A 9,734-nucleotide genomic window follows, 5' to 3' on the forward strand; every position below is an offset into this window, starting at 1 on the left:
CAAAACCGACTCTGAATGTCAAACAGAACTCTCGTTAGGAACTTCTCGTTTTATTTGACGAGATGTTTGCATTTATGATAAAAGAATTGAACAGTTTCATGTGAGGTAAATGAAGCAGTGTGTGTCTTTCTGCTTTCTTTTAATACATTAGCAACAGAATAATCATACAATATGTCATGAGACAGTAAATTACTCTGAGAGGTATTTCATTTCAGTCGGTTTCCCCCGAACAAATCCAGTGTGCGGTTCCCAGTCTCCCAGCCAGACGGAGGGTGATGCAGAGGTCAGAGGAGGTCACTGGATAAAGGTTAACAAATTACCTCGATGCCTCTCACCGACCTGATTGATGTCAAGTAGGGAGGGGGGGAGGGGGGGAGGGGGGACGTGCATTTAGGGGTAAGGTCAAGATAAGGTATGCTTGGAGGTAAAGCATTCCTGCAAGAATAATAATGATTTAAATGTTGCAAACACAATATGTGCACTGTGAGGACGTCTGCACAGCTTTGTGGCGAGCGCACAGAGAATCTACTTCTCTGAATTCAGCTGCAGAACAAAGACAGCCGAGTGTTTTCACAGCACGCTACACACCGAGCTCGACGTTACCTCCATTTAGAGCGTTTAACGTTTAATGACCTGCAGAATAAAAAGGTGTGTGAGATTGTGAAACTGCTTTTGTTGTAAGAGAATTGAGAGTAGTGTAGTAGTGTATAGATGTGGTTAATTAAATGTGTGTGGTTTATACCAGGGGGTCCCCAAACTTTGCAATCACAAGGACAAATGTGGGATATTTTAAATAAATCATAAATCGAGTATCTCCTGTGTAAAAGTCTCTCTGAGTCATGACTCAATGAGTGAGACGTGTGAGTTGCGCTGTCTATGATGTTGTCAGAGTCGTATTCACATTGTGTTTACATGGACGGATGTCAAAAGTTCACATTCCAACAAGTACATGTCATAAATAAAAACCACAATGCATAGAACAATTGTCAAAGATGAGCACACATTTATAGACTGGGAATCTATGGGTGTCTCATGATTCTTGGTGTCACAGTTCGATTCAAAATGATTCTGGATTCATGATTCAAAGTCTATTTTTGAATTAGTCCATACTTCAGGATCTACTCCAGTCATCTGTGAGACTGGATGAATTTCTTGCTGCTCCATTTGGTTTTCTACTGAGTTAAAGAGCTAGCATTAGCACTTAGCAGGGAGTGACTTTTTGGGATGTGACCTCCCCAAAAAAGAAGATTTTTGGAAGTTATGAATCTATTTAAAATCTCAGAAGATAAGAATCTCGATTTTTACATAAATTGTTTTTTTTCCCACCTCTACACATTTAAAAATAAACAACATCTAAAAAGACTTCATCAAAGTGTTAGGAGCGTTAGGTAGCCTAGCGGTTATGTTGCACGCCCCGTGTACCTCGGCCCTTTTCTGCATGTCATCCCTCATTATTAAAGGAATGATGAGGTCATGTTAAACTAACCTACAGCAGGATATAACCTGCATAAAATGTCTTTGGTATTTGATCTCTCATAAAACAACATGAGTGCAAACTGGAGCACTGAAGCATTTTCCTGTCTCTCTTCCCCAGAGCACCAGTCATCTCACCGCTTCTCCTCTGCACTGTAACGCGCTCTGGCTGTGGTCTGCAGAAGACCTGCTATTCATTCAGAGACACACAAGAAGCCTCCAACGATAACAGCCGGCGCTCCTCAAGAACAAAGACGCTATCTGCAGTCATCGGGCGGCGTGTTACAGGAACGGCTGACATGGAACAGTGAAGAGAGGGGAGGCACTGAGGCTACTGATTCACTGACAGGACAATTAGAGGGAGCAAATCTGCTATCGGAGAGAAATATTCTAGATAGGGTGGGCATGCAGCAGGGTGACGGACCCTCAGGGGGGCTGGAAGAGGGCGGGGGGCAATCACCCAGTGGGGCGCCATTTGGGTGTTTAAGGTTGATTGATTTATCTGAGTGAAGGTGAGAAAAATAGATTTTCACTGAGCTGTTACAGCACAGGGTTGTATCAAATATGGAGACAAAGGAAAAAGCATCTACTGCTGTCAGAGATGGAAAAACATTTTTTTTTTTTAAATACTGTTCTCTCGAAAAAGCAGAAATCCCAAAGATCAACCCAGCCATGTTTTTAAAGTCCGGAAAGATAAACTCCAGAGTATTTTCCAGGACCGACAAAAAGCCTGCTGGAAGGAGACCAAAACCCCCAGGAGCAAAGTGAAACATATTCCATGCTCATCCTCACTGCAAATAAATAAATCTGCTCCGTCCGTACATGCACCTTTGGCCTGTGCCGACTTCCCCCGCTGGATATCACAGTATCCGTTTTCCCCCCCTTTGATTCTCAAAAAACGCTATTATCTTTTGCTCTCCGGTGGAGAGAGAGTAAACAGTAGCAGAGGAGAATCATATGTCTTCTTAAATAAACTGAATTGTCTGATGATGTTTTAATGGGCAAACCTGGATCCCCTGGGCACTGACCCCTTCCGAGTGTCTTTCAGGGGATGCACTCTGCACGGGCTGCTCAGATGTAATTGCTGTGTACATACCAGGCTACGCTCTGGTTTCCACGCTGCAAGAAATGTCCGGCTGAAAGAGTCTTTAGAGGACTATCCGGGATATTGAGTTTGCCTCTGATCACTCAGAGGGAAAGAGAGAGATCTAAGATGTTAATTAACAAACAAAACAAACATGCTTTGCACATTTGTAATTTAAAACTAAAGACATTCAGATCAAAATGTGTAGAGGAAAAACTGTTTTCCTTTTGTCCAAGACAACTTTAAGACAGGGTTGATCATTTTGCTAAAACTCACGTGATTTTGGAAATTAGCATTCCCTCAGTGCTCAGTCTCCGCCCCCTCCCCTCTTTGCTCCCTCTAAAGCCACGCCCCCTCACTTACATGTACGAGCGCCGTCCCTCCAGAAGTGGACCTCAGCTCATCTCATTGTGTAGAAACTACGTCGTCTCATGTCTCATTCAGCGGTCAGTAAACTCTCAGTATAAACTCCTAAAGTCATCGGTGACGAGCTTTGAGTGTGAGCTAGAGCAGGTAAGAGGTAGAGAGCGAGCAGGGAGACAGGGAGGCGTCTGATTGGTTCATCAGATTGGTACCTCGTGGCAGACATTGGTTGAAGTTTTTACAGACTTACAAACTGATACAGATGATGGATTCTCTTTGTTCCTTTTTCAGAGAACATGAGTTATTCATTTCTGTCAGGACCTAAAGACAATTTACACCAGAATCTAAAAAAGTGAATCTGGAGGAAATTACCAACCCTGACTTTAAAGTACTTAAAAAAAAATTCTCAGTTTCCTGATTCAAATCTCAGAATAACAAAGATGACAGAGAGACAGTGACCTTACTATCTGATCATTAAGGAAACATGCTATGTTGAAGTGCTGGCTTCTCTGACAACAATGCAGCAGCCAGTATGTCCTCCTTCTAACTTTAGATTCTGCTCCTGAATGCTCTGGATTTGTTTTGGACCTCTTAAAGATTCTCTGATGTTTTCCTGGGAAGAAACAAAGACGTGCAGGCATGAGGGCGACCGCAAAGAGGACGAGAAACTTTTCCTGGGGAGAAAAAAAAGAAGAGCACAGGATGTTATCAAGATGGGAGGAATGACTTACAGGGGGAGAGAGAAAAAGAGAGAGAGAGTAACTTGACTCAATATGCGCACGTCTCCTCCGTTTTGCTTCTCGGGCTGAAACTAATGAATTTTGCGGGAAGAGGAAATGCTTTGGGAATAGGTAAAAATTTCATCAAACACCGGATGTGTGCACTTGATTAGTAATTCAGACCAAAGCTAACTTTGGTGAGACAATATTACAAGAAGGCTCAAGGAAATGGCTAATGAGCAGCTAAGCTAACTCTGTCTCGCTGCAGAGCATACAGTCATCTGATTTCCTGGGCGTTGAATCCTAATTGGATTGTGACGACGTGAAGAGGACAAAGAACATTTATCTTTTACAATTATCAGGAATTCACATCCTGGGTAAATTTGCCAGCTTGCATTACAATTTGATTTAATTTAACTATTGATGAGCTGCAGAAACCAATATCATTTCAATCTTCCGACCCTTAAAAGTCAATAGACGATTCAGATTTTTTGGGGGAAATGGTTGGAAGCTTTGATAATCTTTGGTGACCATACTTTCAGTCGTGTCTTTGTCTCCTGCCGTCCTCTCTCCACACATGTCTTCCATTAGGCTTTAGTGACCGACCTGCGTTTCTCAGGAACACAGGAAGTGATGCAGGGATATGCTCGGCAGGCTTGAATCACCCACGGGCGACAGTGAGGGCGCGGCCTCACAGAGATGTAAAGTAATATCCCAGAAGCACATGAGGTCAGTCAGTCATCTTTTTTTCTTGTTTCTTTTTGCAGGAAACATGAAAAGAGGTTCGAGCGCCGGTCACGAGACGGGGCCGGGCTCTGTTTGTGTCGAGGGTTCATCAGTTCACTCAGTGTGAAAAGAGTGAGGCAGGCTTCTTATGTACCCATGTGATTAGATAATATCGCATGCATTCACTGACATTTGGAGGCACGGACAACTTGAGGAGGGAGGAGTTTTTAATCCCTGCACTTGTGGAATCAAATATTTCTCTAAAATCAGATTTTTCAGGGAGTAAAACTTTGATTTTAAACTTATGTTTGACTTTAAAAAATATGCAAAGGAGTCACCATAACGGGGTTTTAAGACAATTCAAGGAGCTTCACACAAGACATTAGAAACATCATGACAGAGGAAAACATAATCATTAAAATAGACAATTTAAAAAAATCACTAAAACAAACAAATCACAGAGAAAGACCACTCAGACACTTCTTGGCATTTTTACTACCTTCAGATCCCGTCTTGATTTAAAGGACTCAAAACTCTAAACTTAAGTTTTTCCCTGAATCCTTGAAACGTCTCGACAGGATGCGTATTTTTGGCGATTGTAGGCAGAACCTTTGACTGTTGTATAATTATCCAACACTTTACTTTATGTATCTTAATTCAGAAGAAGTTATCACAGTAAAGGCTAAGTTCAGTCACAAATGTAAAACATGTAACTTCCAAATCTTTCACCTTAATTTTTCTCTCTCTTCCTCAATTCACCCTTTGACCTTTGACCTTTGACTGGTCTAGACGTGTTCATTGAGAGAGGGCTGTAAGGATTTTTTTCCCCTCCTTACAGTATGTTGAGGCACTCTGCACAAGAAAATGTTATTTTGTCCCCGGCTGTTTTTCTTCCTGCATGCAGTTCCTCAGATTCTGCTGCAGGTTTTTCCAGTTCATTGTTCAGGACAAAAAGTCTTGAAGGCGTCGTAACAGAGAGAGGAGAGACGATTATTTATTGTTGTTTTGTTTTTTTCTCCACTTGAAGTTGCTTAAATTCCAACACAGGTTGTTCACCCTTTGTGTTTTTTTTCCCATGAGAAGTTCAGCGGTCACATGGATTGTTTGGTCTACCGTGAGAGCAGAAGACAAGGGTTTAAATTTAAAGATAATTTGGGGCTGTTTTGGCGTTGTCGGCAGGTTAGGGGTGCCGATTAACCCCAGATGGTCGGAGCGGCCCGCACGAGAGGTGACGTGAGGTGATTCGCCATCACTTTGGTATTGCTCCCACAGAGCCAGCTGACGGTGGGGATTTCAGAAGCAGAGGGGAGGGTGAGTTAGGGTGGAGTGTAGGAGGGAGAGGAGGGGGGGGGGGGTCCAGAGGGTTCGTGTTCAGGCCTCTTCTGTGAATCATGCAGCCTAGCGTGCGATCGGCACACTGCCCTCCTCTTGACTCCCTCATAAGCTCTGTTACAATAACACACTTGCTTTTCACTCCGGCTCTAACCTCCCCCGTCCAAAACTCCCTCCACCCACTCGCTCCCCCCCGCCCCCCCCCCCACCACCACACAACCCCTCCACTTCTCTGGAAAACACAGGAGGAGGAAAAGAAGGAACAGTCCTGTACCTTCACTTTTTATGTTAGATTAAAAAAAAGCCGCAGGGTGTTTATTTCGGCTGCCGGCTCCCCCCCTCAGAACTCCATCACTGTTGTTAGCATAGCATGTGATGACAAAGATAATCGTTGTTATTATTTTTATTATTATTATTATTCCCCCACTTTAATTAATTTCTCCCCGGGGCTCGAAGCGGTAATAAAGAACAGACGTTGACTGTTTCTACCCCCGCTCTCTTCTCCCCTCAACACTGGAGTCTGCAGCTGAGTGCAAGTCAAGGTTAACAGTGCCATCTACAGTAGAGAGAACACCAGTCCATCATGTGCTGCATGAGGAAGTCACAGACGCTGACATGCAGCCGTCACTCATCTTCTTCTTAACTTAGTCTCTGCAAAAAGTGAGAAACGCTGTAAGATACTACAACAATAAATATTCAATCACGCTCTGCAAAATCCTTCAGGCTTTCTCTGCACACTCATGTCGTCTTTTTAGGGGAAATGGTTACAAAGTTAGACTCTCAAACATCAACAAGTTCCCATTTTCTTTTCACTTTTCACTGTAGTTGACAGATTGTCTGCTGAAGTACGTATACGTGATCGTGTTTATGTTGACTGTTACAGCTGCAGGAAAATGTATTTGCACTTTAATTAAATTAATAAATATTGTTATGTTTTATGTTTTTATTATTCATTGTTTTAAGGGTGGGGGGTGTTACGGCACTGTTTGTCCCTTCTCCTCTCCTGTAGTCTTCAGCCCATGTTGAAGCTACTAATTTTCACACACTGTAAATATTCATGTTTGAATCCTGAGTGACGTCAGCCGTCTGTTCCTGCAGGAGGCTCATCAGCAGCAGCCGCCATGTTGGAAATGCTGTCTCAGTCTAACTTTCAGTCAACCTAACGACAGGCTGAGAGCTGGAGCTGAGGCGGGTTTTAAACCTCTTGATGAACCGTTACATCGAGCCCACCTGTCAATCAGCTAGGCGCCTAACTATGGAGAACACGTATCGTTCTTAAACTCAAAATGGAGCCATTAAAAAAATTCACCCCCGTACCGTGTGTACCAGTGATGACCATAACTAATCAGACCTGTTTGGTTTTTTGTAGCAGGCTGTAAACGTGTTTAGTCATGCTGAAAAAACAGCTTTTTTGAATGGGCGTGTATGTGACTTCATGTGTTCCTGGAGACAGCCTCTAGTGGACACTCGATGAACTGCAGGATTTTGCACTTCCACATTGGCTTCATTTTTCAACACCAGAGGTTACTGCTTGATAATTTAAATAAAGTTTATCTGCATTAGTTTTTTTGAGTTGATCTTTGTGTAACCATTAAGTCTGTGTGATAGTAATACATTTTTACTTTGATAAGGTGTGTGATGTGTTTCATTGGGTGATTTTTATGGATTGTTGTGCCGCCTTATGGTGGGGCGTAACAAACACTAGAAGAAGAACACAATCAGCTGTAAAGCTCTGATGTGGAAACAGAGAACCATCAAACAGAGACGATGTTTTGCAGACAAAGAAGAAGCAAAAGATGGTTTATAACATTTTCCTTCTAACAGGATATAAATATCTTCCTCGAGCAGTCAGAAGGACAGATTTAACGACAGGAGCCACTCCAGCGTCCTCGTCCAGTAACCAGCACAGAACCAGTTTTGTGAAGCAGCTTAAGCAAACATGGGACAGCGCTAAATTTAGGCCAAACACCAAGACAAACAAATATGGTATTCAACACTCTCTCTCTCTCTCTCTCTCTCTCTCTCTCTCTCTCTCTCTCTCTGTCTCCTTTTTTTAAAATAGCAGCCACAACACGGCTTCATGTTGTGTGTTTGATGGTCTTTTCTTTTGTATGTTTTTAATGTTTGTATTTATTATCGATTGTTTGCCTCTTACTGTCTACTTGTTGATGGTTTTCATGGTGTTTTAAGGCACATAGGATGAGATAGGAGAGGTAGGTTATTGTCATTATCTAAGAGAATCTGATGCAGATAAAATGTTGGTGTCCTTAAATGTTTTTAAATCTAGAATGAAAAACCTGGAAGCAGATCCTGCATGATGTCGATGCTTTCAGCTCGACTGCTTGAGCTACTGACTCCCAGATTTGACTCTAACTAAATGTTTTTTTTCCTCTTTTCATGTAAAAGTTCAGTGTTTTGTAAATTGTATTTTGTCTCTATGTAACTTTGTGGTTTTTGCTGCTGACTGTCTCGGTCAGGTCTCCCTTGGAAAAAAGGTTCTTAACCAAAATGGGACCAAACTGGTTACATAAAGATTTATCTGGGTTCAAATCCGACCTGTGGTTCTTTCCCCGTCGTCGTTCACCCCCCTCTGTCTCTCTCTCTCTCTCTCTCCAATTTCTGACTCTATCCACTCTCTTATCTCTAAATGAAGGCATAAAAACTCACACAAAAAAAACCCAGAAAATGTAACGAGAAAACTAAACTAAACTAATAACATGCACTTGGTACAAAGCTGTATTTCCTCAACAGCTTTATCTTTTCTCATATTAATATATATTCTGCTGATTTATTGTGTGTAAGAGCAACTGTATTTATGGGGGATTAATAAATAATTTCTGATTCTAATTGTAATACAGATGACACCTTAATGACTTTGTTTTCTAAAATAAATAAAATGTGTCATTCCCAGTGTTTTTGTAGATTAAGGGTATAAAAAAAGTTTGCATATGATCCACTTTTGTTTTGTTCCTGCACCAACGTTGAAGTTTAATATCAGTGTCCAATAGATATTAAACGTTTTAATCCACGGGTCCCCGGTGAGAGATTCAGGGTCTTTTTCAGCCTCCATAAACACAGATTCCTCTCCCTCCGACAATCCGACACCGAGCCCAGTCGTAAGCGCTCTTGAGCATGAAGCTAAATCCCAAAATGTAACAGAACTCAAAGTGTGCTCACAGGACTGTTCTTTGTCAAAATATCAAAGAAATCAACGTTAGATCATTTTGTTAATACGGATCTTACTCGAATCCTCGTCCTTAATTATTGTTTATCCTTTTAAGCGGCAATAAGGCGAGATGAGTGACGGGACGTTATTCACAGCTGACTAATTTAGCACATCAATGTCAGACACTAAACACGGGGATTCAGAGATTTAACCGTTTGCCTTGACGAGGGAGAGGAAGGGGAAAAAAAAAGGCTAAAGAGGGACCATTAATGTTTATCCTCGGCCTTATCACGACTGCCGACGGGGGCTTGTAAATATTATCCTGTTCGTCTTAATCCACTGCACAACGCCGCGCTCGCCCACTTACCGGAAGCTCCGACATTTACCTCGGGATTTGCCGGGGCTTGGGCTGGAGTGTCTGCGAGTGGGAAAGTGCTAATCTACAAGGCAGATTCGGGATTAGTGTGGTGAGCCAGGTGACCCGAGGGCCTGAGATCTTATTGGCCGGAGCTGACGCAGGCCTGTGGTCCTTGGCGGGGGGTGACTGGCGAGAGGAAACGAGGAAGGCAAAAAGTGGGGAGGGGGTTCTTCTTAGCGCTCCTTTCATTTTTGCTTCTCCTTTTTTCTCTCTCTTTTTCTCCCTCGCTCGCCCTGAAGGAGCGCCTGATGAGAATTCCACTAATCAGCTGAGGATTAACTGGGACTCAGACAACACTACATCTAATTCCCCCTTCACTGCCACTGGGGCACCAAGAGGCCCCACACAGCACTGCAGCACTGAACGCACCACCGTGCATGTGTATGAAACTACTTCTATACACCTCACATATAAGGTGGATGCACACCTGTTGATTTAGAGAGAGACAGATCC

The 9,734-nt window shown here is 42.7% G+C and overlaps 1 long non-coding RNA gene across 1 annotated transcript; it reads left to right on the plus strand.

The window, feature by feature from the left end:
* The first annotated feature begins 1,622 nt into the window (after window positions 1-1,622).
* LOC136179912 (uncharacterized) lies at window positions 1,623-8,567 on the plus strand. Its single transcript, XR_010666835.1, has 2 exons — window positions 1,623-4,368; window positions 6,796-8,567. It is a non-coding gene; the product is annotated as an uncharacterized lncRNA (long non-coding RNA).
* Window positions 8,568-9,734: the final 1,167 nt, after the last annotated feature.

The sequence above is a fragment of the Labrus bergylta genome, chromosome 9 (assembly GCF_963930695.1).
Source record: "Labrus bergylta chromosome 9, fLabBer1.1, whole genome shotgun sequence".
NCBI lineage: Eukaryota > Metazoa > Chordata > Actinopteri > Labriformes > Labridae > Labrus > Labrus bergylta.